The 24,877-nt window shown below is 40.0% G+C and overlaps 1 pseudogene; it reads left to right on the forward strand.

The window, feature by feature from the left end:
- The first annotated feature begins 6,377 nt into the window (after positions 1-6,377).
- Positions 6,378-7,028, forward strand: LOC131831880 (cardiolipin synthase (CMP-forming)-like; annotated as a pseudogene).
- The last annotated feature ends 17,849 nt before the right edge of the window (positions 7,029-24,877 follow it).

Raw genomic sequence — 24,877 nt, forward strand, 5'->3', positions numbered from 1 at the left:
ATATCCAGTAGTGTGGTTACTAGATCACTGGGGAGTTCTATCATTAACCTTTTGAGGAAACTCCATACTCTTTTCCACAGTGGCTGTATCAGTTGGTACTCCTACCAATAGTGTACAAGGGTTCCTATTTCTCCACATCCTCTCCAACCCCTATTGTTGATTTTAACCATTCTGACAGGCATGAGGTGATATCTCATTGTGGTTTTGATTTGCATTCCCCAAATTACAAGTGATGAGCATTTTTTCATGTGTCTGTTGGCCAGCTATAGATTTTCTTTGGGAATATGTCTGTTCATGTCTACTGCCCATTTTTAAATTAGATTATTTTGTTTTCGGCTGCCGAGTTATATCAGTTCTTTATATATTTTGGATACTAACCCTTTATCAGAATGTCAGATTGCAAATATCTTCTCCCACTCAGTAGTAGGCTATCTTTTAGTTTTGTTCATTGTTTCCTTTGCTGTGCAGAAGATTTTTATTTTGATGTAGTCCCAAGAGTTTACTTTTGCCTTTGTTTCCCTTGCCTCGGGAGATATACCTAGAAAAAAATGTTGCTATGGCTAATGACAGAGAAATTACTGCCTGTATTCTCTTCTAGCATTTTGATGGTTTCCTGTTTCACATTTCGGTCTTTCATCCATTTTGAGTTTATTTTTGTACATGATGAAAGAAAGTGGTCCAGTTTCATTCTTTTGCATGTAGCTGTCCAGTTTTCCCAAAACCATTTGTTAAAGAAACTGTCTTTTTACCATTGAAGATTCTCTCCTGCTTTATTGATGATCAGTTAACCATATAGTTATGGGTTCATTTCTGGGTTTTCTATTCTCTTCCATTGATCTATGTGCCAATTTTTGTGCCAGTACCATACCGTTTTGATTACCACAGCTTTGTCATTCAACTTGAAATCTGGAATTATGATGCCTTCATCTTTGCTTTCCTTTCTCAAGATTGTTTTGGATATTTGGAGTCTTCTGTGGTTCCCTACAAATTTTAGGATTGTTTGTTCTAGTTATTTGAAAAATGCTGGAATCTTGATAGGGATTATATTACATCTGTAGATTGCTTTGGATACTATGGACATTTTAACAATATTTGTTCTTCCAATCCATGAACAGGGACTATCTTTCCACTTGTTTGTGTCATCGTCAATATCTTTCATCAATGTTTAAAAATTTTCAGAGTACAGGTCTTTCACCTCTTGGGTTATGTTTATCCCTAAGTAGTTTATTATCTTTGGTGCAATTGTAAATGGGATTGCTTTCTTAATTCTCTGTTATTTCATTATTAGTATACAAAAATGCCACAGATTTTTGCATCCTGCAACTTACTGAATTCATTTATTGGTTCTAGCAGTTTTTTGGTGGAGACTTTAGAATTTTCTATGTATAGTATCTGTTAACCGCAAATGGTGAAAGTTTTATTTCTTCCTTACCAATATGGATCCCTTTTATTCCTTCCCCTTGTCTGATTGCTATGCCTTAGACTTCCAGTACATTGTTAAGTAATAGTAGTGAGAATTGACATCCCTGTCTTGTTTCTAATGTTGGAGACATGCTCTCATTTTTTCCCCATTGAGTATGATGTTATCTGTGGGTTTTTTTTATATAAGGCCTTTATTATGTTGAGGTGTGTTCCCTCTAATCCTACCTTGTTGAGAGTTCTTATAATGAATGGATGTTATACTTTGTCAAATGTTCTTTCTGCATCTATGAAACAATCATATGGTTTTTATCCCTTCTTTTATTGATGTGATGTAGCATATTGATTGACTTGCAAATATTGAACCACCCTTGCATTCCAGGGATAATCCCAGTTGATTGTGATGAGTGATTTTTTTTAATGTATTGTTGAATTCAGTTAGCTAATATTTTGTTGAGGATTTCTGAATCTATGTTCATCAGAGATATTGGCCTATAGTTCTCTTTTTTGTAGTGCCTTTATTTGGTTTTAATGTCAGGCTAATACTGGCTTCATAGAATGAATTAGGAAGTTTTCCTTCCTTTTTTATTTTGTGGAATATATTGAGAAGAATAGATATTAACTCTTCTTTGAATGTTTGGTAGAATTCACCTGTGAAGCCACCTAGTCATGGACATGGACTTATTTTCTGGGATTTTTTTATTTCTGATTTGATATCACTGCTGGTAATTGATCTGTTCAAGTTTTCTATTTCTTCCTGTTTCAGTTTTGTGAGGTTAGATGATTCTAGGAAATTACCTATCTCTTCTAGATTGCCCAATTTGTTGGCATATAATTTTTCATAATATTCTTTTATAATCCTTTGTATTTCTCTAGTGTTTGGTAGTCATTCCTCCTCTTTCATTTCTGATTTTGAGTTCTCTTTCTCTCTCTCATTTTTATTTTGATTTTTGTTTTTTTTTTTTTTTTTTAATGAGTCAGGCTAAAGGTTTATTGATTTTGTTGATCCTTTTGAAGAACCAGATGTTGGTTTCATTGATCTGTTCTATTGTTGTTTTGATTTCTATTTGGTTTCTTTCTGATCACTGTTATTTTGTAACATGCATCAGGATAAGAGGAATGTTATTATCTATATAAAATAGTTTTGATGTTTTTGCCCTCACTTCTTCACGAGTGGAGAAGTGAGGGCAAGGAGAGCCAAAATGGTCAGGGAACCTTACCTTTCTTTCCCATCTGCAGAATTTGGATGCCTGTGATGGTGCACGGCAGACCTCAGCAACTGACTGCCTTACCTGACCTACAGCCTTGTTTTGTTAAGAGGATGGAGCTAGTGTGTCAGTGTATCAGAGTTTCAGCTTGGAAAGATGAAAACATTCTGGAAATGATGAGGGTTGTACAACAATGTGAGTATAGTTAATACTACCTAGTTGTACAGTTAAAATGCTAAAATGATGGGGTGCCTGGGTGGCTCAGTCAGTTAAGCATCTGACTCTTGATTTCACCTCAGGTCATGATCTCAGGAGAACTCAATGGGGAGCCTGCTTCTCTCCCTCTTCCTCTCCCTCCCCCCTCACTTAGTGCACTTAGGTGCACTCAGGTGCACACATGCACACACACACACACACACACACACACTCTCTCTCTCTCTCAAAATAAATCTTTTAAAAAATAAATAAGATATTTTTAAAAACACTAAAATGGTGCTGTGAAATGTGTAAATCTGGCAAGTCACTGACCTGTACCCCTGGGGGTAAAAACATCTTATATGTTTATTAAGAGATTAAAAAAAAAAAACACTAAAATTGTAAGTACGTTATGTATATTCTACCCAAACAAAAACTTTTTAAAGGAATTATAAACATAAGGAGTAAGGGATGACATGAAAAATATTTCTCTTTTTTTAAAGATTTTATTTATTTATTTGACAGACAGAAATCACAAGTAGGCAGAGAAGCAGGCACAGCAGAGAGCCTGATGCGGGGCCTGATTCCAGGACCCGGGGATCATGACCCGAGCTGAAGGCAGAGACTTTAACCCACTGAGCCTCCCAGATGCCCCAACATTTTTATATATGTCTTATATAAAAAAGCATAATGTAAAATTATTTCTATACTAGCATTGAAAGAAGGTAAAATTTAGGCAAATGAAAAAGGATTAGAAAGGATCATGGATAATTAAAGGTACAATATTTTAGGACCATGGGATTATGTATGAATATCTTCTTTCTTTAATTTAAAATTTTAATAATGTTGGCACAATGTTTTTTATTTCATTTAACATAAAAGTGACTATCCTCTTACTCCTCTCCCCTAAATGCTGAATTTGAATAAAGGAATGTATATAAATAAGCTTAAAATACTCAGAAACACCTCCTTTTGCCACGAGGGCTCATGTCAGTCTGGAGCAAGTCTGGAAATGCTTGAAGAGAAACAGAAAAAAATTCTCACTTGGGCACGTCCCTGGTCTATTCTCACTGTTGATTTCTGCCTAATAGAATGGCTTTCTATAACTCTTCTTTACTTGGTATTTTCCAGAGTGTACTAAAAATCACCTTGGCAAATTACTTCCTCTATCAGGAGCAGAATCAATCAGAATGAATGCCTCCAGGGGTCCTGGTATTTATGACCCTAGATCTTTCCTTGGGTTACTTGTGCCAAGTAAGGTGGGAAGTAGCTATAGCACATTATATATAGTTCAAGGAAAGAAGTGAACCTTATTTGACCACTTAGTATTGACCACATGCCAGATTCTGGATCAGGCATTCTACTCTCAAAGCAAAGATAGGTATCTTTATTTCTATTTCAAAGGTGAGAAACTTGAGGTTTAACGGATTAAGGAACTTGCTAGTGGCTTACAATTCTGGCAATATGAAGAAAGAGGTAAACTACCTGAAAGTCCTCCACTCTCACACCCTGGAAATGTTATATATATTTATAACCAGAAAGATAACATTTTAAAAGCATATATGAATTCACAAGAAAAGGGAAGAAATAGACAAACATCAGCAACAAGAGAAAGGTATGAAGGAGAGTAGTGAGAAGAATAAGTAGTGAGAACAGAGTCTGTGGCTTCCTGAGGAAAATGCCAGAACCCAATAACTTGGCATTGGGATTTTACCACCTTGTGAGAAATGAAGATGAGTTCTTGGTCCTGCAAAGAATAGAAGTTAGAACTGAGGCCCATACACACAGCCAGGGTCATCTACAAGCAGAAGCTCAGTAAAAGGGTAAACTAGGAAAAAATAATAATAATTCGCCCACCGGCACCAAATGACAACAAAGAATGTCCCTGTTTTTACTTGGAATCTAAGTAAGGAGGAGAAAAAAAAAGAAAATAGTTTCAGTTGAGAATATGAAAACCTGGAGCTTTATTTCATGAGGACATGCATTTCATCTTCTCTTGGTTAGTCCTTTTTGGTTACTCTCATGGTCTCAGAAACTCCAGGCCAAGAAACTCTTCTAATAATTGATCCCAATCCAGTAATACCTCACTTAATTCTGAAAGAATTAAATGGAAAACTTCTCTGGCAGGAGGCCAATCCAGGCCACAAAGATTTCTCTCAGAAAAAACAAGCAAGTTTAGTCAGTCATGAGCTCACAATCACAGCTTTAAAAGTACATAAGGTGGATGGAACTAAAGTATATCATGCTAAGTGAAATAATTCAGTCAGAGAAAGACAAATATATGATTTCACTCAGATGTGGAATTTAAGAAACAAAAAAGATATTGGGAAGGGGGGGAAAAGGAGAGAGGGAAGCAAACTTTAAGGGACTTTTAACTACAGAGAGCAAACTGAGGGTTGCTGGAGGAAGGTAGGTGGAGTTGGGCTAAATGGGTGATGGGGATTAAGGAAGACATTTGTGATGAACGCTGTGCGTGATACGCAAGTGATGAATCATGAAATTCTACTCTTGAAACCAACATTACACTGTATGTTAGCTAACTAGTATTTAAATTAAAAATTGGAAGAAAAAATAATTTTTACTATGCCAATAATTCCAATAAAATTCTAATAAAAACATATTTGTAGGGATGCCTGGGTGGTTCCATCAGCTAAGCATTTGACTCTTGATTTTGACTCTGCCAATGATCTCAGGGTCATGAGATGGAGCCTCTCATCAGGCTCTGCGCTGGCCTGGAGCCTCCTTAAGATTCTCTCTTCCTCTCCCCTTGCTCCTCCCCCCTCCCCAACTCTTGCATGCACTCCCACACTCTCCCTCTCTCAAAAGATATAAAATAATAGAGACACCTGGGTGGCACAGTACAGTGAGCATCTGACTCTTGGTTTCATCTCAGGTCGTGATCTCAGGGTCTTAAGATTGAGCTCCATCTCAGGTCAGGCTCTACGTGGAGTCCGCTTGAAGATTCTCTCTCTCTGCCCCTCCCCTGCTCTCTTATCTCTCTAAGAGAAATGAATAAATCTTTTAAAAAACTTGTAACAAAAAGTAATAAAATATAAAAACATGTAAGGAAAAAAAGATCACCATGTGCACAAATCAGCAGACACAGTAAATACCAGGGTTTGAGCCCTAAAAACTTGAGACAATGGAATTGAAACGTAAGAGATATGACATAGTATATTTAAATTGATGAATGAAGAAATAAACCCAAAGAAAAGGGTATCACTATGAAAAACAATGGGTAGATATCTTAAAGTAGAATTTCTAGAAATAAAAAAAATGAAAAATATAAAAATAAAAAAAATAAAATAAAATAAATTTTTTTTAAAGAAAAAGTATTGTGAATCGTGCATGGGCCAAATAACTTATTAGACACCTGAATAAAGAACAAGTCAGCTGGACGATAGATATGATCCATCCCCTGAGAGGGGCCATTGCTTGTACACAGGGAAGGTGATCCTTACTCTGCAGACCGAGCCGACCATGGGGCCTGACTAGCACCACCAAGCCTGAATGAAAACCCATGTTCATGTTCATGTGTTGTTAATGAAGATGTTAATGTTGTTAATGAAGAACATCAACTTGGCTCTAGTTTGGGGCCATTTGGTTACTAGAGAACTTTTGGATATTGCACTAAGAGTTTTCATTCTAGCGGGCTCACTAATTTGCTGGGTGGATTTATTGCTTGAAATTGGGACAATTATTAATCACCTTGGGAAAATGTTCTTGGTCCCCTTGCTGGTGAAATCCCTATAAACATCCTATATATTAGTTTGACCTCTGCATATCTTACTCCAGTTTCACTTATTTATATGATAATTTTAAAGATGTAATATTGGTTGCTACCATTTTTATGTCAGATATTGCATTCTTCCAACTCTGAGAACACTTTCTAAGTATTTCAATCCTTGCTGTGTCACTGCTAAATGAAAACGAACATGCATCATTAAAGTAAACACAGCAGTCCAGTTAATCTTGGCGGTTTCTTTGGCAGCTCTGGTTTTCAATTACGCTGACAGTATTTATCTCTAGATACTGTGGTGTTTCATATTTTGCAACACAGCTGCCTCAGCTTATAGTTACCATCATGCCCAGAGTGCTGGTCAGGGGGAAAATGTAGATCAAAGTCATCCATCATCATTAGGAAGGAAGTGGTATAACCCCTGGCCCCAGGCCCACTTGGAAATCTACAGGAATTTGCCATTTTAGTGTTCAGCCTGAAAAAGGACCTGTCGGAACAAACCATGTCATCAAAATTAAAGTACTGCATATTGAAAATAAGCTTCATCATGACGATGTGCAGAATTTTCATGTATTTTTTTTAAAGATTTCATTATTTATTTGACAGAGAGAGGGAACACAGCAGCGGGAGCAGGAGAGGAAACGCAGTCTTCCTGCTGAACAGGGAGCTCAATGTGGGGCTCAATCCCAGGACCCTGGGATCATGAACTGAGCCAAAGGCAGATGCTTAACTACTAAGCCACCCAGGCACCCTTCATGTATTCTTTTTTAAAGATTTTATTCATTTATTTGAGGGTGGGGGTAGAGAGAGATCACATGCATGCGGGAGGTATAGAGAGAGAAGCAGACTCCCTGTTGATCAGGGAGCCGGATGAGGAACTTGATCCCAGGACCCTGGGATCATGACCTGAGCCAAAGACAGAAGCTTAACCAACTGAGCTACCCAGGCACATGTGATGGGTTTTTAAATGCAAATAGAACTGAGCATGGCATTTTATTTTGGGAATCTTTTTTTTTTAAGATTTTATTTATTTATTATAGAGAGAGTGTGTGAGAGAGAGGATGAGCATGAGAAGTGGGAGGGTCAGAGGGAGAAGCAGACTCCCTGCCGAGCAGGGAGCCCGATGTGGGACTCGATTCTGGGACTCCAGGATCATGACCTGAGCCAAAGGCAGTCGCTTAACCAACTGAGTCACTCAGGTGTCCCTATTTTGGGAATCTTGATTAATTTACAAAATTTCAATTATTCCAGTTACTATCAATCATTTTTAAATACATTTTAAAAAACAGTCCAAAATATAGAAACTGAAATCATCACTTCTTCTAAAATAGAATTTAGATGAGTCACAAAGCATTAGGGAATTTTTTTTAAAAGATTTTATTTATTTGATAGTGAGAGAGACAGCAAGAGGGAACACAAGCAGGGGGAGTGGGAAAGGGAGAAGCAGGCTTCCCACCGTGCAGGGAGCCGGATACGTGGCTCAGTCCAAGGACCCTGGGATCATGACCCAAGCCGAAGACAGACACCTAACAACTGAGCCATGCAGGTGCCCCAGCACTAGGAATTTTGTGTGTTTAAATACATATCTTATGCAACCTGGCTGAAGAGTTTTGCATTTGATTTTTAGATTTGTGGACATTAGTAGTTCATGTGATTAATATCTAATTGCTTAGGATTATGACAGAATAAAGTAAGTTTAGCTATGGATAAAGAAAAGTTATAAAGAGATTTAAAATGCAGGAAATTTTGAAAATAATAAATAAGATCAAACACAAAATAGAAGCTGTTGAAGTTTACATTCAAGAAAATCTTCCAACTCTCGGTGCCTAATGGTATATGTATTGGGATAAGAAATAACACAGGTAGTAGGAATATGACAACATGTCTATTATCCTTTGTTGTTTAGGAGGTGGTGATTTACATCATGCCTTAATGTTGTGTCTCTTACATAGAGATGTTTGCATTACACTGAAATTTGTACTCATGTGATATCAAAATAATATGAAATTATATATTTTTTAAAGGTTTTTAAAGTTTTTAAACTGTTATTTTATTTAAATTCATTTCATTAATGTATAGTATATAATTAGTTTCAGAGGTAGAGTTCAGTGATTCATCAGATGTATATAACACCCAGTTCTTATCACATTATATGCCTTCCCTAATACCTATCCCTACAGCAACCCTCCCTTCCAGCAACCCTCAGTTTGTTTCCTTTAGTTAAGAGTATCTTAAGGTTTGCCTCCCTCTTTGATTTTGTCTTATTTTTCTTTCCCTTTGCCTATGACCCTCTATTTTAAAAGGGTCTGAAGAGTCTTTTTTTTTTTTTTTTTTTTTTTTTTTTTTGCCAGTAGGTTAAAGGAATAAGAGAACTGGAAATAAAAATTAACAAGATACAATGCAAAGAGATAATGAAATGAACTATATGAAAGAATGTTCGGGATAGAGAGATAAGGTCTGATATATATCCAGTAAATGTTCTGGAAGGAAAGAAATAAAGATATTTGAATTACAATAGTTGAAGTTTTCCAGAATTAATGAAAGACATAAATCCACAGAAAAGAGCACAACATATCCAAACAGAATTTTAGAATTCCATATCTTGGCATACTGTATTGAAACTGAGAGTAGACAGTTAGACACGAACTGGAGGCAAGGGTGGTGATAAATAGGTTATACTTTGGAAGCCTGGGGGCATGGCATCCTGACTCTGTGGCTCACAACATCCTGACCTTGTGGCTTCCAGCATCCCCAGGCTGACAGATCAAGAGCAACAGGTACAGAACGTGGGCTCTCCTCTAACACCTCTGCCCCAGGGTAACCTCTAGGCTCATTACAATTCATTTGCATTGCCGTTCCCCTTCTCCATGGAAAAATGCTGCCATAATGGTTCTGGTACAAACCTTGAAAAGTCAAAAACTCCCCCTCCTGACCAGTGGGAGGAGCACCCCCTGCGAAATGATTGGAAGAGCCTCCATTAGAGATCAGCCTGTCCATGATCCAAGACCCCACTTACACACAAAGAAAAAAACCCTGTAGCTTTAGTGCAATTACCACCTCTGGGCCTGCCCATTCTCCCATCTGTCCTAAAGAAATTGCTTTGTGCTTGCCTCATTCCTGCTGACTGTCTTTCTTCTAGCATGGATCTTCATGTAAATCCTTCATGGGAAATTGAAGAATTGAGACCTCCATTCACATAACACAGAATCTCCAACTAGTAACAGAAATCCTGGAACATCAAAGATATAAAGAAGATTCTAAAAGTAGCCAGGGAGAACAGACAGATCACCACGAAAGGTAATTAGACTAACAGCATGCTTCCCAGTAGCATCAATAGACTCTAGAAAAATGTCTCCAAAATATTGAGAGAAAATAGCTATTAACTTAGAATACTAGCCCCAGCTAAACTATCACATAAGGATAAAGACATTTTCAGATAAATAAGAACTATTAACGTATGTACTTCAGCAGTAAAGAAATTGAATCCAGGTGGAAGGAATGAGATGTAAGAAGCAAAATAAAAGGAAAAAAAAGGAAAATTGGAACAGGCAATTTTTAATGAAACGATATCAACAATAATAATAATTAATTTGGTGGTGTTTTTTTAAATATGGCACTAAAATACTAATAAATAATAACACAAAATGGGAGGGAGGAATCAGTTAAAGCCACTTAGCATGGATTTTGTATTATTCAAGACAAAAGAAGAGATACTGTAGTTTGTTTAGTATGCATATTAAAATTTTAAGGGTGGCTGCTGCTGAAAGAATAGAAATAGAAAGAGCAGGAGCAATAGAGGAGGGGAAGGAAATAAAGAAAGCTTGATTTATCTAATGGGAGGCAAAAAAAAGAGCAGAAAATAAATTCAAACTAAACATAGAAATGAAAAAGAACAAAACAAGATAGTAGAAATCTACATATATCAATAACAAAAATAAACACAAGAAGGTTAAACTTAACAGTTATAGGGGAATCCCAGAATATTTTAAAATTTAATTAAATATTGTTAAATATTATATGACAATTAAAATTAACAAACCAAATATGTCAACAAGGATAAAGTCCCAAACATAATGTTGAGTGGTAAAAAAGAGCTAAAAGAATATTTCAATATTGCAAAATTTATGCATAATTTTAAATACCTCAAATTATAATGTAGATTGCTTCTTCCATTTATATATGTAAATCACCCATGGAGATTTATATAGTAAAATTATAAAAATAAGCATGGGAAAAATATGCAGAAACTTTGAGATAGTGGCTTGGGAAGCAGTAAAGTTAGGGAAAAGGAATGAATGAGCTTTCACTATTTTTTTAATGTTTTGATTCTTTAAAAAAAATTCAAACCAGGGCACCCGGGTGGTTCAGTCAGTTAAGTATCCAACTCCTAATTTCAGCTCAGGTCATGATCTCAGGGTCATGGGATCAAGCCCCATGTTGGTCTCTACATTCAGAGGGGATCCTGCTTGAGATTCTCTCTCTCCCTCTCCCTGCTCACGGTGCTCTCTCGTGCTCAAATTAAAAAAAAAAAAATTAAACTAAACATGGCAGACCATTAATAGCTATTTTATTTTCATAGGAGGTTGGTAATGTCTATCATTTCTCTACTTTTCTCAATGTTTGAAATATTTCCCAATTTAAAATACTAGTGTTTCAATAAAATCTTGTTAGTTTCCACTCCTGGGTCTATATCCAAAGGAATAGAAAGCAAAGACAAACAGATGCTTGTACATCAATGTTCATTGCAGCTTTACTCACAATAGCTAAGAGGCATAAACAACCCACGTGTCCACCAACAAAAGAATGAATAAACAAAATGTAGTGTATGAGTACAACAAACTATTTTAAAAAATGAAGTTCTGATACATACTGCAATGTGGGTAAAACTTGAAACTATTATGCTAAGTGAAATAAGTCAGATGCAAAAGGACAAATACTGTATAAATCATTTATATGAAATACCTAGAATAGGCAAATTCATAGAAGCAAAAATAGATTAAAGTTTACCAAAGCTTGAAGGAGGGGGAATGGGAAGTTACTGCTTAATAGATTTAAGTTTGTATTTGGTGTAATGAAAATCTTTGGGAAATAATGGTTATGGTTGCATACATTGTAAATATAATTAATGCCACTGAATTATACACTTAAAATGGTTAAAGTAGCAAATTTTGTTATATCTAATTACCATAAATTTTAGAAAATAATGTAATATGTCAAAAACCATTGAACAGTTTTATTTGCATATGTATATATATTTAAAGACTTTAATTATTTGAGAGAGAGAGATAGCAAGAGAAAGCATGAGCAGAGTGGAGAAGGGGGAAGCAGACTCCCCGCTGAGCACAGAGCCCCACAAGGGGCTGGATCCCAGGACCCTAGGATTAAGACCTAAGCTGAAGGCAGATGCCTAACCGACTGAGCCACCAAGATGCCCAACCGACTGAACCACCAGGATGCCCCTTGTGTGTTATTGAAGACAAGTATTAACATGTACTTGCCATGTGTTGACTTTTTTTTAAAAAATCAAGCTATAAGCTTTTATTACAAATTTAAAAATGAGGTTCTTAAAACTTCAACTTGACCAAATATGAAACAATTTAAAAATCTCTAAAGGTGTATTGAGAAAAATCAGGCTTTCAAACACACAGGTCATTACCAAAAAGAGAGGTCTTAGGTAAAACTAGGAAAAGCACTAGGGCATAGCGCAGGTAGTTCTAGTCATCTGGTCAACAGAAAAGGCACACACTTGAGGTCTTGGCTCCAACCTTCCTTTTTTTTTTTTTTTTTTTTAAAGATGTTTATTTATTTATTATTTGACAGAGAGACAGCGAGAGAGGGAACACGAGCAGGCAGGGTGGGAGAGGGAGAAGCAGGCTTTCCAGGGAGCAGGGAGCCTAATGCGGGGCTCGATCCCAGAATCACGACCTGAGCCGAAGGCAGAAACTTAAGGACTGAGCCACCCATGTGCCCCTTTCACTCATTTCTTATTGCTGGAATGTCATAGTCATTTCTTCTGGTAGGAGGATGAAAGACCCCTGTGGAGAAGGCCAGCCGGCATTTACTCTGTCCTGCCCTCTGGAGCGGCCGAATTTTCAGCGGGTGGATGGACTGCTTTGGTGTCCATGCCATCTTGCGGTTTCAGGTTTTCTGGGCGTCTGCCTTCATGTTTGCAGGTGCAGCACTGTCGACATTGGGTCTCATCTCTGATTCCCCATGTTTTCATTGCTTGTCCTCTTTGGGCATTTTCTGGCATGGAGGGCCCTTGAGAATCACTGTCTGTAACCCCATCAGTATATGGTCTCACTGGTTTATCTTGCTCTCCTGCACCCTGCTTGTCAGCCCCCTCCATCCCTTCCCCCAGCAAGGGAGGGGTGGAGTGCGGGGGTTGATGCAGGTGGGATCGGTAGCCTGGGCAGGGTGGATGCGGTGGGGCCTCGCCTTGGGGAGCACTCTCCCACCCCTCTTTCTTTCCCCCACTCTCTTCATCCTGGTACTTCCGCAGAAGGACCCCTGCGCTATGGCTAGGATGCGCTCCTCTGCATATTTCCTGCCTTCTACTGGGACACCAACAAGGTCCTCCGAGGACATCAAACCCCATAGTTCCTGCAACCTCTCCCCCACACAGTTACTTCCGGGGTCCTTCTTTACGGCAGTCTGGCATGCAGAGACATCTTCCTTGGTATCATTCCTGTTGATGAAACCGTAACTGTTTGTTGCACTGTTTGCTGTTTCCACAATCTTCCTCATGGTGACATTCTTGTCCCTGCTGGCAGGTGCCTTGGTGTGAGCCTCCTGGGTGTTGTTGCTCCCTGCGCTACTGTGGGTGGTGCCGGGCTTGGTGTCTGCATTTAGCACTGAGGGCGGGTGGCTGTGAGCTGCCTGGTGTCTTGTCACTGCAAGCCGTTGCTGTCACAGAGACTGGGCCACCTTCTGCTGTTGTGGCTCCTCCTGGGTGTGGGTACCTAGCCCTTAGGTGGCAGCAGGGCTGCTCAGGGCTCCCTGGGGCCTGCTCTCTGTTCATGCTATGGATCTAGCTCTAACAGTACACTTTAAGTGAGTGAGTCCTATGGCATGTGAATTAATATCTCGAGAAAACTGTTTTAGAAAATGGTTTTTTATTATATTCAGTTAGCCAACCTGTAGTACATCATTAGTTTTTGATATAGCATTCAGTTATTCATTAGTTGCATATAATGCCCAGAGCCATTCACAACAGGTGGCCTCCTTAATACCCATCACTAGGCTACCCCATCCCCCACCCCCTCCCCTGTGAAACCCTCAGTTTGTATCCCACAGTTATCAAAAACTAATGACGTACTGTATGGTGACTAACATAACAATAAAAATTTTTAAAAAAAAGAAATTTAGGTGAAAAAAAAAGAGTCTCTCAAGTTTTCTTATTCTCCCCCTTCAGTTTTCCCTCCCTTCCCCTATGGTCCTCCGTGCTATTCCTTATGTTCCACTTATGAGTGAAACCATATAATTGTCTTTCTCGGTTTGACTTACTTCACTTATCATAATCCCCTCCAGTTCCATCCATGTTGATGCAAATGGTGGGTATTCGTCTTTTTTGGTGACTGAGTAGTACTCCATTGTAAATATGGACCACATCTTCTTTATCCATTCTTCTGCTGAAGGGCATCTTAGCTCCTTCCACAGTTTGGCTATTGTGGACATTGGTGCTATGAGCATTGGGGTGCATGTGCCCCTTCTTTTCACTACATCTGTATCTTTGGGGTAAATACCTAGTAATGCAATTGCTGGATCATAGGGTAGCTCTATTTTTAACTTGTTGAGGAACCTCTATGCTGTTTTCCAAAGTGGCTGTATCATCTTGTATTCCTACCAACAGTATAGGAGGACTCCCCTTTCTCCAAATCCTTGCCAACAATTGTCGTTTCCTGTCTTATTAATTTTTGCAATTCTAACTGGTGTGAGGTGGTATCTCACTGTGGTTTTGATTTGAATTTCCCTGATGGCTAGTGATGTTGAACATTTTTTCATGTGTTTCTTAGCCATTTATATGTTCTTTGAAGGAGTGTCTGTTCATGTCTTCTGTCCATTTTTTGACTTCATTATTTGGGGTTTTTTAGGTGTTGAGTTTAAGAACTTCTTTATAGATCTGGGATACCAGCCCTTTATCTGTTATGTTATTTGCAAATATCTTCTCCCTTTCCATGGGTTGCCTCTTAGTTTTGTTGACTATTTCCTTTCCTGTGCAGGAGCTTTTTATTGTGATAAAGTCCCAAAAGTTCATTTTTGCTTTTGTTTCCCTTGCCTTTAGAGATATGCCTTGAAAGTCTTGATAGTAAGTGATAGTATGAAAGTAAAACTGATCAGAACCAGATATCCCAGGATCAAGGGTCAGTTTGGTAATCCAGGCCTCTGTTTTCATATGTATGAGATATACTAGATGATCCTTAAAGGTCTTTCCACCATTTAGAGTACAAGAATCTGCAAAAGACAGGCGAAGAGTGTTAAAACAAGTTTCTCTGCTAGAAGTTGAGGCTCCCTTTTATGTAAGGTCAAGTGTTGGTTGCTTCGTGTTTGTGGCAGGTGATGGGGAAATCCCCCTGAGAGTTCCCTCTATACTGCTTTGTTAAAGACACAGAAATCCAGTGGAAGAGAAGAAAGAAAAGCCTGTGAAGCCAGTAATTTAATGCCGGCTGTGATGTTGGAGCCTTGATCTGGTCCTAGGCAGTCCTTAGGGGTTTGGGCCACATTCCAAATCACCCAGGATGAGTTGCAACCCAGGCTGTTCCTGTCCACCCTACCCCCATCGCCCTAATACTGACCTATCTTTATCTGTGTAGAGAAACATTTAATCTCTTAAACTGTGTCATAATGCCTATCTTTATCTGTGTAGAGAAACATTTAATCTCTTAAACTTCATTCTGTTTAGCTTCAGAATGCAGGAGAAGGGAAGGTGTAGGAATCACTGTAGATTTTGGCTCAAAATAAGAAGAAACTTTCTAACAATTAAAATGATATGAAAATTGAGTGACAATCTGATAATACGGTGAAACTCATTAGTGGGCAGGTCTAAGAAAGAGATCATACCGCCAAGATTGCAATAGAGAAGTTCTCAAACTTTCTCTGCATCAGAAACCTGGGAAGCTTGTTAAGCCACAGATCACTCAGCTCTCTCCCAGAGCTTCTGAATCAGTAGGTCTAGGTGAGAGCCAGACAATTTGCTTTTCTAATAAATTCCCAGGGGCTGATGTGTTGCTAATCTGAGGGCCACACTTTGAGAACCACTGCTAAAGAGGATCTCCTGACACGGGGTGGGATGTCGTAGTAGATAACTTTCAAGTTATCTGTCAGCTCTGAGACTCTGGGAATCTATGGAAGGCCCATACAAGGCAAACAATCGGGTTCCAGAGACATGAATTTGCTCCAAAAAAAAAACAGAACTCAGTTCACTTTAGTTCAAAGAACTGAGTACTTAGAGAACCCTCATTATGTCCTTAGCAATAAACTATTAAGTACTCAAGGTACTACTTAAAAAAATTACAGCAAATGATCCTGTCTCTCAGAAAGCCTAAATTTAGACTAGAAAGGCAAATCCAAGTTCTTCCATGTAACTTTCATCTACCTGACAAATATTATGTTTCTACTATTCTTCCATCTATAAGCTACATGTGGGAGTACAAAGTGGGGGGAAGGCAGCCCAATCTAAGAAGTACATAAAGTTACAACCTTTCTAAAACTTAATTTATTCATGTGTAAAAGGGAAAAGATACTGACTTGCCAAGGTCATTGTGAGAATTAAATTAAATAATTGTTTATGAAAGTGCCTATAATAGGTGCTCAATAAATACAGTTGTCCTCTGTAATACATGGTTACAGTTACCCGCAGTCATTCATGGTCCAGAAGCAGATGATCAGATGATAGATAGTCCAAAGGTCAATAATAATGTAACACCGGCTCACAGTACCTATGTCATTCACCTCGCTTCATCTCACATCATCATCATGTTCTCATCTCACAACATCACAAGAAGAAAGGTGAGTACAGTGTAATATTGAGAGAGAGAGACCACATTCACAAAACTTTTACTACTGCATATTGTTATAATTGTTATATTTTACTATAAGCTGTTGTTGATCTCTTTCTATACCTAATTTATAAATTAAACTGTATTGTAGGTATGTATGTATATTTTTAAAAAACAGTATATGTACGGTGAGGTACTATTTGTGATTTCAGGCATCCACTGGGGGTCTTAGAATGTATCTCCCATGTATTAAGTGGGGGTTACTGTATTTCTTTTGTCTGGGATGCTTCATATCAGAAATAAAACTTGCTCTGGTCCTTGAGAGCTGCCAAAGTAAGTTCATGGCCATCAACCTCCATGGAAAAAGTGAGCGAGGTGTTTTTCTAAACATGCCTCACTGTGATCTGGTTCCTCCCACTGTCACAGTGTCTCTTCCCCTCTACCAATAGCAGTAGAACAAAGTCTCGGAGAACCTCGGGAATACTGCAAGATCTGTGTCATCATGGGCACTGTGAGCCACAGAAGATCCCAGATGGTGATGAGCTGATAAGCAGCAGATACAGAGTTTCTCAACTTGGCACCATGACTTCTTGGATTGGGTAGTGTTTTGTTACTGGGACTGTTTGTGCATCATAAAACATTTAGCAGCATCGCTGGCCCATATCCCTAAAAGCTAGCAGCACTCTTTTCTGATCATCACTTCCAAAAATGTCTCCAGATACTTCCACATATCCCCATGGAGCAAACTCCTCCAGCTGAAAAACACTGGTGCAGATGGACTCTTGCACACATAGATTTGCCAGATTTAGCAAATAAGAATACAAGATGCTTGAAAAGGCAATTCATAATGTGGGAGAAGGTATTGACCCATCATATATCTGATATACAGTACCAGGGATGAATTTCCAGATTATACAAAGAGCTCCTACTACTCAACAATAATAACAAAACAAAACAAAACAAAACAAAAACCCAATTCAAAAATGGACAAAGGACTTATGTAGATAGTTTTCCACAAGACATATAAATGGCCAATAAGCAAGTAAAAAACTGCTCCGTCATCTCTAGCTATTTGGGAAATGCAAATCAAAATGACATGAAGTATGGAGGGAAATGGTGGAATGGAAGAAAATATTTTCCCTAGTCGAATGGTGGTTGACAGGGGCTGGGAAGGGGCAATGGGGAGATGTTAGTTAATGGCTAGCAAGTTTCAGTTATGCAAGATAAATACTCTAGAGGTCCCCTGTACCACATGGCCCCCATTGCTAACAATACTGTCTTTTGCACTTGCCAGATGTTAAAAGAGTAGGTCTCAAACAATAATAACAAAATAAAATGGGAAAAAGCACGATGAGATACTTCTTCACACTCATGGCTATTCTAAACATAATTGTTTTAAGCAGGGAAAATAAGAAGTGTTGGCAAAGATGAGGAGAAATTGAAATCCTTGTGTACTGCTGGTGGGAAGACAAAAATGAGATGGCTGTTGTGGAAAGAGTTTTACGGTCCACCAAAAGGTTAAACATAGAATTGCCCTATGATCTGCCAATTTCACTTCTAGTGAATTTCAACAAAAATAAAAGTGGGGACTTCAACAGAGAGTTATACCCCAATGTCCATAGCAGTGGACAAAATGTGAAACACCCCAAATGTCTATCAACAGATGAATGGATAAACAAAATGTGGTATATTAATGTCGAATGGAGTTTTGATTCATGTTACAACATGGGTGAACCTTGAAAGCATGATGCTAAGTGAAGAAAGACACACCCAAAAGGAGAAATACCGTATGACCCCACTGATAGAAGACACCTAGAATAGACAGATTCATGGGCACCTGGGTGGCTCAGTGGGTTAGAGCCTCTTCCTGCAGCTCAGGTCATGATCCCAAGGTCCTGGGATCGAGTCCCACATCGGGCTCTCTGCTCAGCAGGGAGCCTGCTTTCCCTCCTCTCTCTCTCTGCCTGCCTCTCTGCCTACTTGTGATCTCTCTCTGTCAAATAAATAAATAAAATCTTTTTTAAAAATATAGATTCATAGAAACAGAAAATATTGTAGATGTTCCGGGGGCATGGGGGAGGGAGTGGGGAGTTCTTCTACAATGGGTACAGTTTCTATTTGGGATGATGAAAAAGTTCTGGAAACACAGTTGGGATGGTTGCACAATATTGTGAATGTGCTTCATGTCATTGAATTGTATACTCGACATTGCTAAAAGGGTAAATTTAATGTATATTTCATCTCAACAGAAAAAAATGTTTAGTAGAGGATCACCAAATTACATTTGAAATCGATGTGAACAATGAATTTTTTAGAATGAGAATGTCACATGCAATTTTTAGGACATATTTATATTTAATAACATAAATTGTATTGTTTTTCTAACATTTGAATGCAGCTAGGCATTCTGCGTTTTCTCTGCCAACCCTGCCAGGAGACACTCGGAGTCTTTTTTTTTTTTTTTTTTTTTTTTTTTTCTTACCTAGAGATTCTTTTTTTTTTTTTTAAATTTTTTATTTTTTATAAACATATATTTTTTATAAACATATATTTTTATCCCCAGGTCTGTGAATCACCAGGTTTACACACTTCACAGCACTCACCAAATCACATACCCTCCCCAATGTCCATAATCCCACCCCCTTCTCCCCAACCCCCTCCCCCCGGCAACCCTCTCGGAGTCTTAACTTAGGTAGAAACCGAGAAGATTCCAGAGATGTTTTAGGGAATAACACTGATAGGACTTGGTGACCAAATGGAATGAGCACATGCTAAGCTATTTCAAATAGCACTGAGGGTTTTGTTTTATAGCACAGAGAAGCCTTTCGTGGAGATAAAAGAGCCACCACGGCCATTCAGTTCATTCATTTCTACCACTTAAGCCGTATACAACGCTGACATTGTTCTATGGTCTATCCACACCTCAGTGAGAAAATAAGGAGTGTAGGGTCCAGCGGGGTCAAGGACAAGTAAGAAGACAGTGACAGTGGGTTATGGAGAGTTCCATGACAGAGGGAGTAGATGCTGCAAGGACAGCAGGTGGCAGGGGTCCCCGGACAGGATCCTGGGATAGGGGAGAAGCAGCATCAGGAGCCCTTGAAGGACTACTGAGGACAGACCTGGCCTCCTGGGCTGTCACCTGGGGTGGCCCTACAGACCACGAAGAATCTCACTTTCTTATTGTCTTCCACAGATCAATGTCCTAAGGAGGAACTTCACAGCTCCCAACCCAGCTTAACTTGTTGCCAGCAGATTCAGATATTATCTGGCAAACTGGAATGACTACCATCTGCCCTGCAGCCTTCCTGGAATAATGATTTTAAAGATAAAATATAAAATAGATTGGCGGGGTCCTTCCCAACCACAGACTTCCCAGCAGCCAACGTGGAGCCAACAGTACGACCTGGGAAATGGGCAACTTCTCAGCTGGGTTGATTCCTTGGCTTCCCTTCTGCACTGGCTTAAACTGGCCCCCTCTGCTGCCTCGTATACAGGTGCATCCATAAATTATCACTTCATTAGGCACGTTGTAGCACCACTAAAATTACATCTGCAAAATGCACCATTAAAGGACTGGGGCTGGCTCAGGAGGAGTGAGTCATCAAGATTAAAGAAAAGCCATTTCTAAAATCCTGGCATTTCGGGAAATATCCTGAGGCTGCTCAGTGGGGCGGGGCGGGGGGGTGGTATTAAATTGCCTTGTTAGCCTACTGGATTCTCTGTAACTTTCTGTGCCTGGAGACCCAGCCTCCTCTCATCTTTTGGATCTTTCTACTTAGTAGGCAGGGTGAATTTCCTGTCAAGCTTGCTGAAGATTCAGAGGTGTCTGGTTGGTCAAACAGCCAAAATCCCAGTGGGTGGGTGGGGCAAGGCACCTTGAAGATACGCTGCACCTTGATTTCAATCCAAGTGAGTGTAATCTTACCTTTTTCTTGGGAGGCATGGGGCAGACCCTGAGAATAGGAAAGAACAAAAGGGGCTGCAGATGGCATTTTTAGGGCAGTGCAACTTTTCTGTATGATACTGTAATCAGTATATGTGCCATTATACACTTGCCCAAACCCATAGAATGTACACCAAGAACCCTAATGCAAACTGATTTTTAGGAAACAATGTATCCATATTGGCTCATCTCTGTAACAAATGCACTTCATTAATTTGAGGTGTTACTAATAAGAGAAAGAAGGGGAGAAGTGAGGCAAACTCTCTATACTTTGTGCCCAATTTTCTGTAAACCTGAAACTGCCAAAAATAAAATAAAGTCTCCTAATTTAAAAGAGAGAGAGAGAGAGAAGAGTTGTGGAGTCTTCCCAGGGTAAGACTGGGATGGAGGCAGGACAGGCAAGGAATGGATTCATTCATAAACGGTGAGGTCCAAGCAAGCAGGGCTGTAACCACTTAGAAGGCGGGGGCTATTTTACTAACCTCTGTGTGTGTACATCATAATATGTTTGCTATATGAGTGAACAAATCAATGAATGAATGAAACTCATTTAAGGTGGTTATCAATGGGTAAATGATTTAGAAACAGCGGGTAATCTCTCTCAAGAGATATAGCCCATTTGCCTATACATCTAGCCTGTAAGATTTGCAATACACACCCCCTGTGTGCACAAGAAACCCCCAACACACACACACACACACACACACACACACACAGCTGCTTTAACCCCAGCCAATCTCTAGGTTGAGAGCTACAGTTTTTCGGGATCTCCTCACCCTTTGCGCACATAGCTGTAGGATAAATATATTGTTGCCCTGTGCTGCTGGGGAAGACCCAGCCTAAGAAAGAACCCATCTTTGCCAAATTCATTTTGCATGTTTTTTTTTTTTAAGATTTTATTTATTTATTTGACAGAGAGAGATCACAAGTAGGCAGAGAGGCAGGCAGAGAGGGAGGAGGAAGCAGGCTCCCTGCCAAGCAGAGAGCCCGATGCGGGGCTCGATCCCAGGACCCTGAGATCATGACCTGAGCTGAAGGCAGAGGCTTTAACCCACTGAGCCACCCAGGCGCCCCTTCATTTTGCATGTTAACAAAGCCCGACATGCAGGCAAAGAATGTGGCTTCCCAGGAGCATACACAAGAAGTTCTCTGCTCCTCTTCTTACTGCTTTTCCCTACATGGACAGAAGCCTTCCTCCAAATGCTAACTGGACGGACTTCATTAAGGACTCCAGAAGGCCTCTGTTAAAACACCTGAACCATTCCTATCCTCTGCCCACAGCACCAAAGCATGGCGCCTTACTCCTTGGGAAGAGGGGCAGGGTGTGAGGCCGGCCTGGATTAGAAGAGGTCACAGAGGAGGCTGGCAGTGGAAGAGTTAGCATCGCTTCATGGTCTGGAAGGTCAGTTCTTTTTTTTTGTTTTTTAAAGATTTTATTTATTTATCAGAGAGAAAGAGAGCGAGCACAGGCAGACAGAGTGGCAGGCAGAGGCAGAGGGAGAAGCAGGCTCCCCGCTGAGCAAGGAGCCCGATGTGGGACTCGATCCCAGGACGCTGGGATCATGACCTGAGCCGAAGGCAGCTGCTCAACCAACTGAGCCACCCAGGCGTCCCAGGAAGGTCAGTTCTAAAAGGGTATTGAAGGCCTGGCGTAAGTTTTAGATTCAGGGAATCATGGAAGAGTTGGCATTTAATCTCAGGTTTAAGAATAAATAGTAATTTCCATGCAGGCAGGGAAGGCAACCAGGGATTAAAATCAGAGTTTGACTGTTTCAGAGATTGTTAAAAGGTGGCCCATTGCCCACTGCCCAAATCTCATGGCAAGAGAGAGGTCATTTTAAGTTGCTTATGCATAGGGTCCTGGGCCCACATTAGTTTTAGAGGAAGGGTTGGTCTCAGAGCTGAGCAGTGAGTTCCAGCCCTGGACAGCCTAGGCATTTCTGGCTTAGAGCCTGACTGTACCTAAGTGAACTTGGCCCTTCTCCCTTCCTGTCTCCCTTCCTCCTTCCCTTCTTCTCATCCTCTTCCTCCTCCTCCTCTTCCTCCTTCCCCTGCTTTTTGTTCTTCTTCTTTCTTTCTTACCTACCCCCACTCTCTTCTTCCTTCCTTCCTTCTTTCTCTTTCTTTTCTTTTTTTTTTCTTTTCCTTCTTTCTCTTTGTGTTGTGAGAAATACCAGGAACATGTAGCAGCTATCCAGTTTCTTAGCTTGTCTAAGAGGTAAAACAGGGTGAGCTCGCTCTATGGGAACTTGGAAAGATTCCCCCAAGCCCAGAAACAGCACAGCATGTCTCACATTCAGAAGTCCCACAGAGAAGCCTGGGATACCAGCTTGAGCAAAGTATTAACTTTATGAATGACACTAGTGCCTCCCAAACTCTAATGTGCATTCCGATCACCTGGGGGATCTTGTTAAATTGTAGGTTCTCATTCACTAAAGCTAAGCTGGAGCCTGAAATTCTGCATTTCTAACCAACTGCCAGTGGTTGCTGTTGATTCTGATTGGTAGGACCTACTCTCTGACCCACACGAGTGTGGAAGGGAGCAAGCTCTCAGCCTTGCTTGTCAAGTATACAAAGGAATGTTCGGCTATCACCTGTCTGCCCGTGGCTACTTCCAGGTACCAATTTCTGGGACCTGAAGGGGCATGCTGTGGTTGGACTGGTTGGTTCAGAAAATACCCATATACATGCATCCCTACCCTCCAGGAAGTAGGCATCACCTTGGACTATGTGTTGAGAAGGTTCTGTCAACTAAATCGTGTGAACAAGGCAAGATGAGAAGAGTCAATCTAAATCCCTTTTAAGTGAAAAAAAAAAGTATTAAACTTCACTAAAATGTCTTTTGGTCATCTCTCTATTCATGGCATTTACCCTAGAAGAGACATTGGCACACAAGAGGCACTAAGTGTATGTAAATGAGCAAATAATAATAGTTATTGTGTACTGAGTGTCCGACTCTACACAAATTATCTCATTGCTTTCCTACAACCAGACAGGTGTCTTTATTCATTCCAACCCTACTTGCAGGTTAACCAATGCTTGAATAGCTTGTTGAGCTAATGGACTTAGTGGTAAAGCCCTGGCTAAAGCTTTCTTTATACCTCTGTGGCCACTCGTGATTCTAGCTGGTACTCTGGAGACTTTCCAGTGTGAGGGCATTCCTGAGCCTTGTCTTTCTTGGCTCAGGAGGGTAACTGAACAAGGGCAGAGAAGGTACATTGAGCAAAGAGTCCAGCAAAGGCTGAACTATCTTTGAGGCAGCACTGAGGCCAGGGCACTCCACAGGGACCATTTGGAAGCAGCCACATGTATTAAGAATGGTAACAAAGCCATCGTTCACTCTTGGACCCATTCTCTGCATTTCACAAACACTCTTGGGTACTGGCTTCTGGGAGTGAGGCCAGAGAAATGCTTTGGCAGAGGAAAGCAGAAACCAAGACAATTCTGTCCTTCTCAATCTGCCTTGGGTGGCACTTCTAGCAGTGGCCATCACCTCTGAGCCCCAGCTTCTGTGACCTCTCACCTTGTGGTTCCACCTCTGACTGGCTGTTCCCACCACATTTCTAACTCCAACCACAGTTTCAGCATCACGCTTTGACAAGGCTTCCTTGTTCTGTTGTCTAGCCGGACCTAGGGATGGAGCAGCATTCTGCTGTTACTAATCACAGGATTGTCTCACCTTCTCATGCTCGGCTTCTAAGCTCTTTCATCTTTTCTATAATCAATTCCCCATATTAAATTCCCTCTGTTGAAAGACTTAGAGTTGTACCCAAATAATCCAATTAAAAATGGGCAGAAGACATGAACAGACATTTCTCCAAATAACACACCCAGATGGCCAAAAGACACATGAAAAGATGCTCAACATCATTCAGCATTGGGGAAATTCAAGTCAAAACTACAATGAGGTATCATCTCACATCTGTCAAAATGGTTAAAATAAAAAACATAAGAAAGAACAAGTGTTAGCAAGGATGCAGAGAAAAAGGAACCCTCCTACAATGTTGGTGGTAATGCAAACTTGTAGCCAGTGTGGGAAGCAGTATGGAGATTCCTCAAAAAGTTAAAAATGGGGGCACCTGGGTGGCTCAGTTGTTAAGCATCTGTCTTTAGCTTGGGTCATGATCCCAGGATCCTGGGATCGAGCCCCACATCAGGCTCCCTGCTTAGTGGGAAGCCTGCTTCTTCCTCTCTCACTACTCCCTGCTTGCGTTCCTGCTCTCTCTGTGTCAAATAAATAAATAAAATCTTTAAAAAAAAAGTTAAAAATGGAACTACTCTATGACCTAGTAATCACACTACTAGATATTTACCCAAGGAATACAAAAAACAGTAATTCAAAGGAATACATGCACCCCAATGTTTATAGAAGTAT

Source organism: Mustela lutreola, chromosome 1 (assembly GCF_030435805.1).
Source record: "Mustela lutreola isolate mMusLut2 chromosome 1, mMusLut2.pri, whole genome shotgun sequence".
Classification (NCBI taxonomy): domain Eukaryota; kingdom Metazoa; phylum Chordata; class Mammalia; order Carnivora; family Mustelidae; genus Mustela; species Mustela lutreola.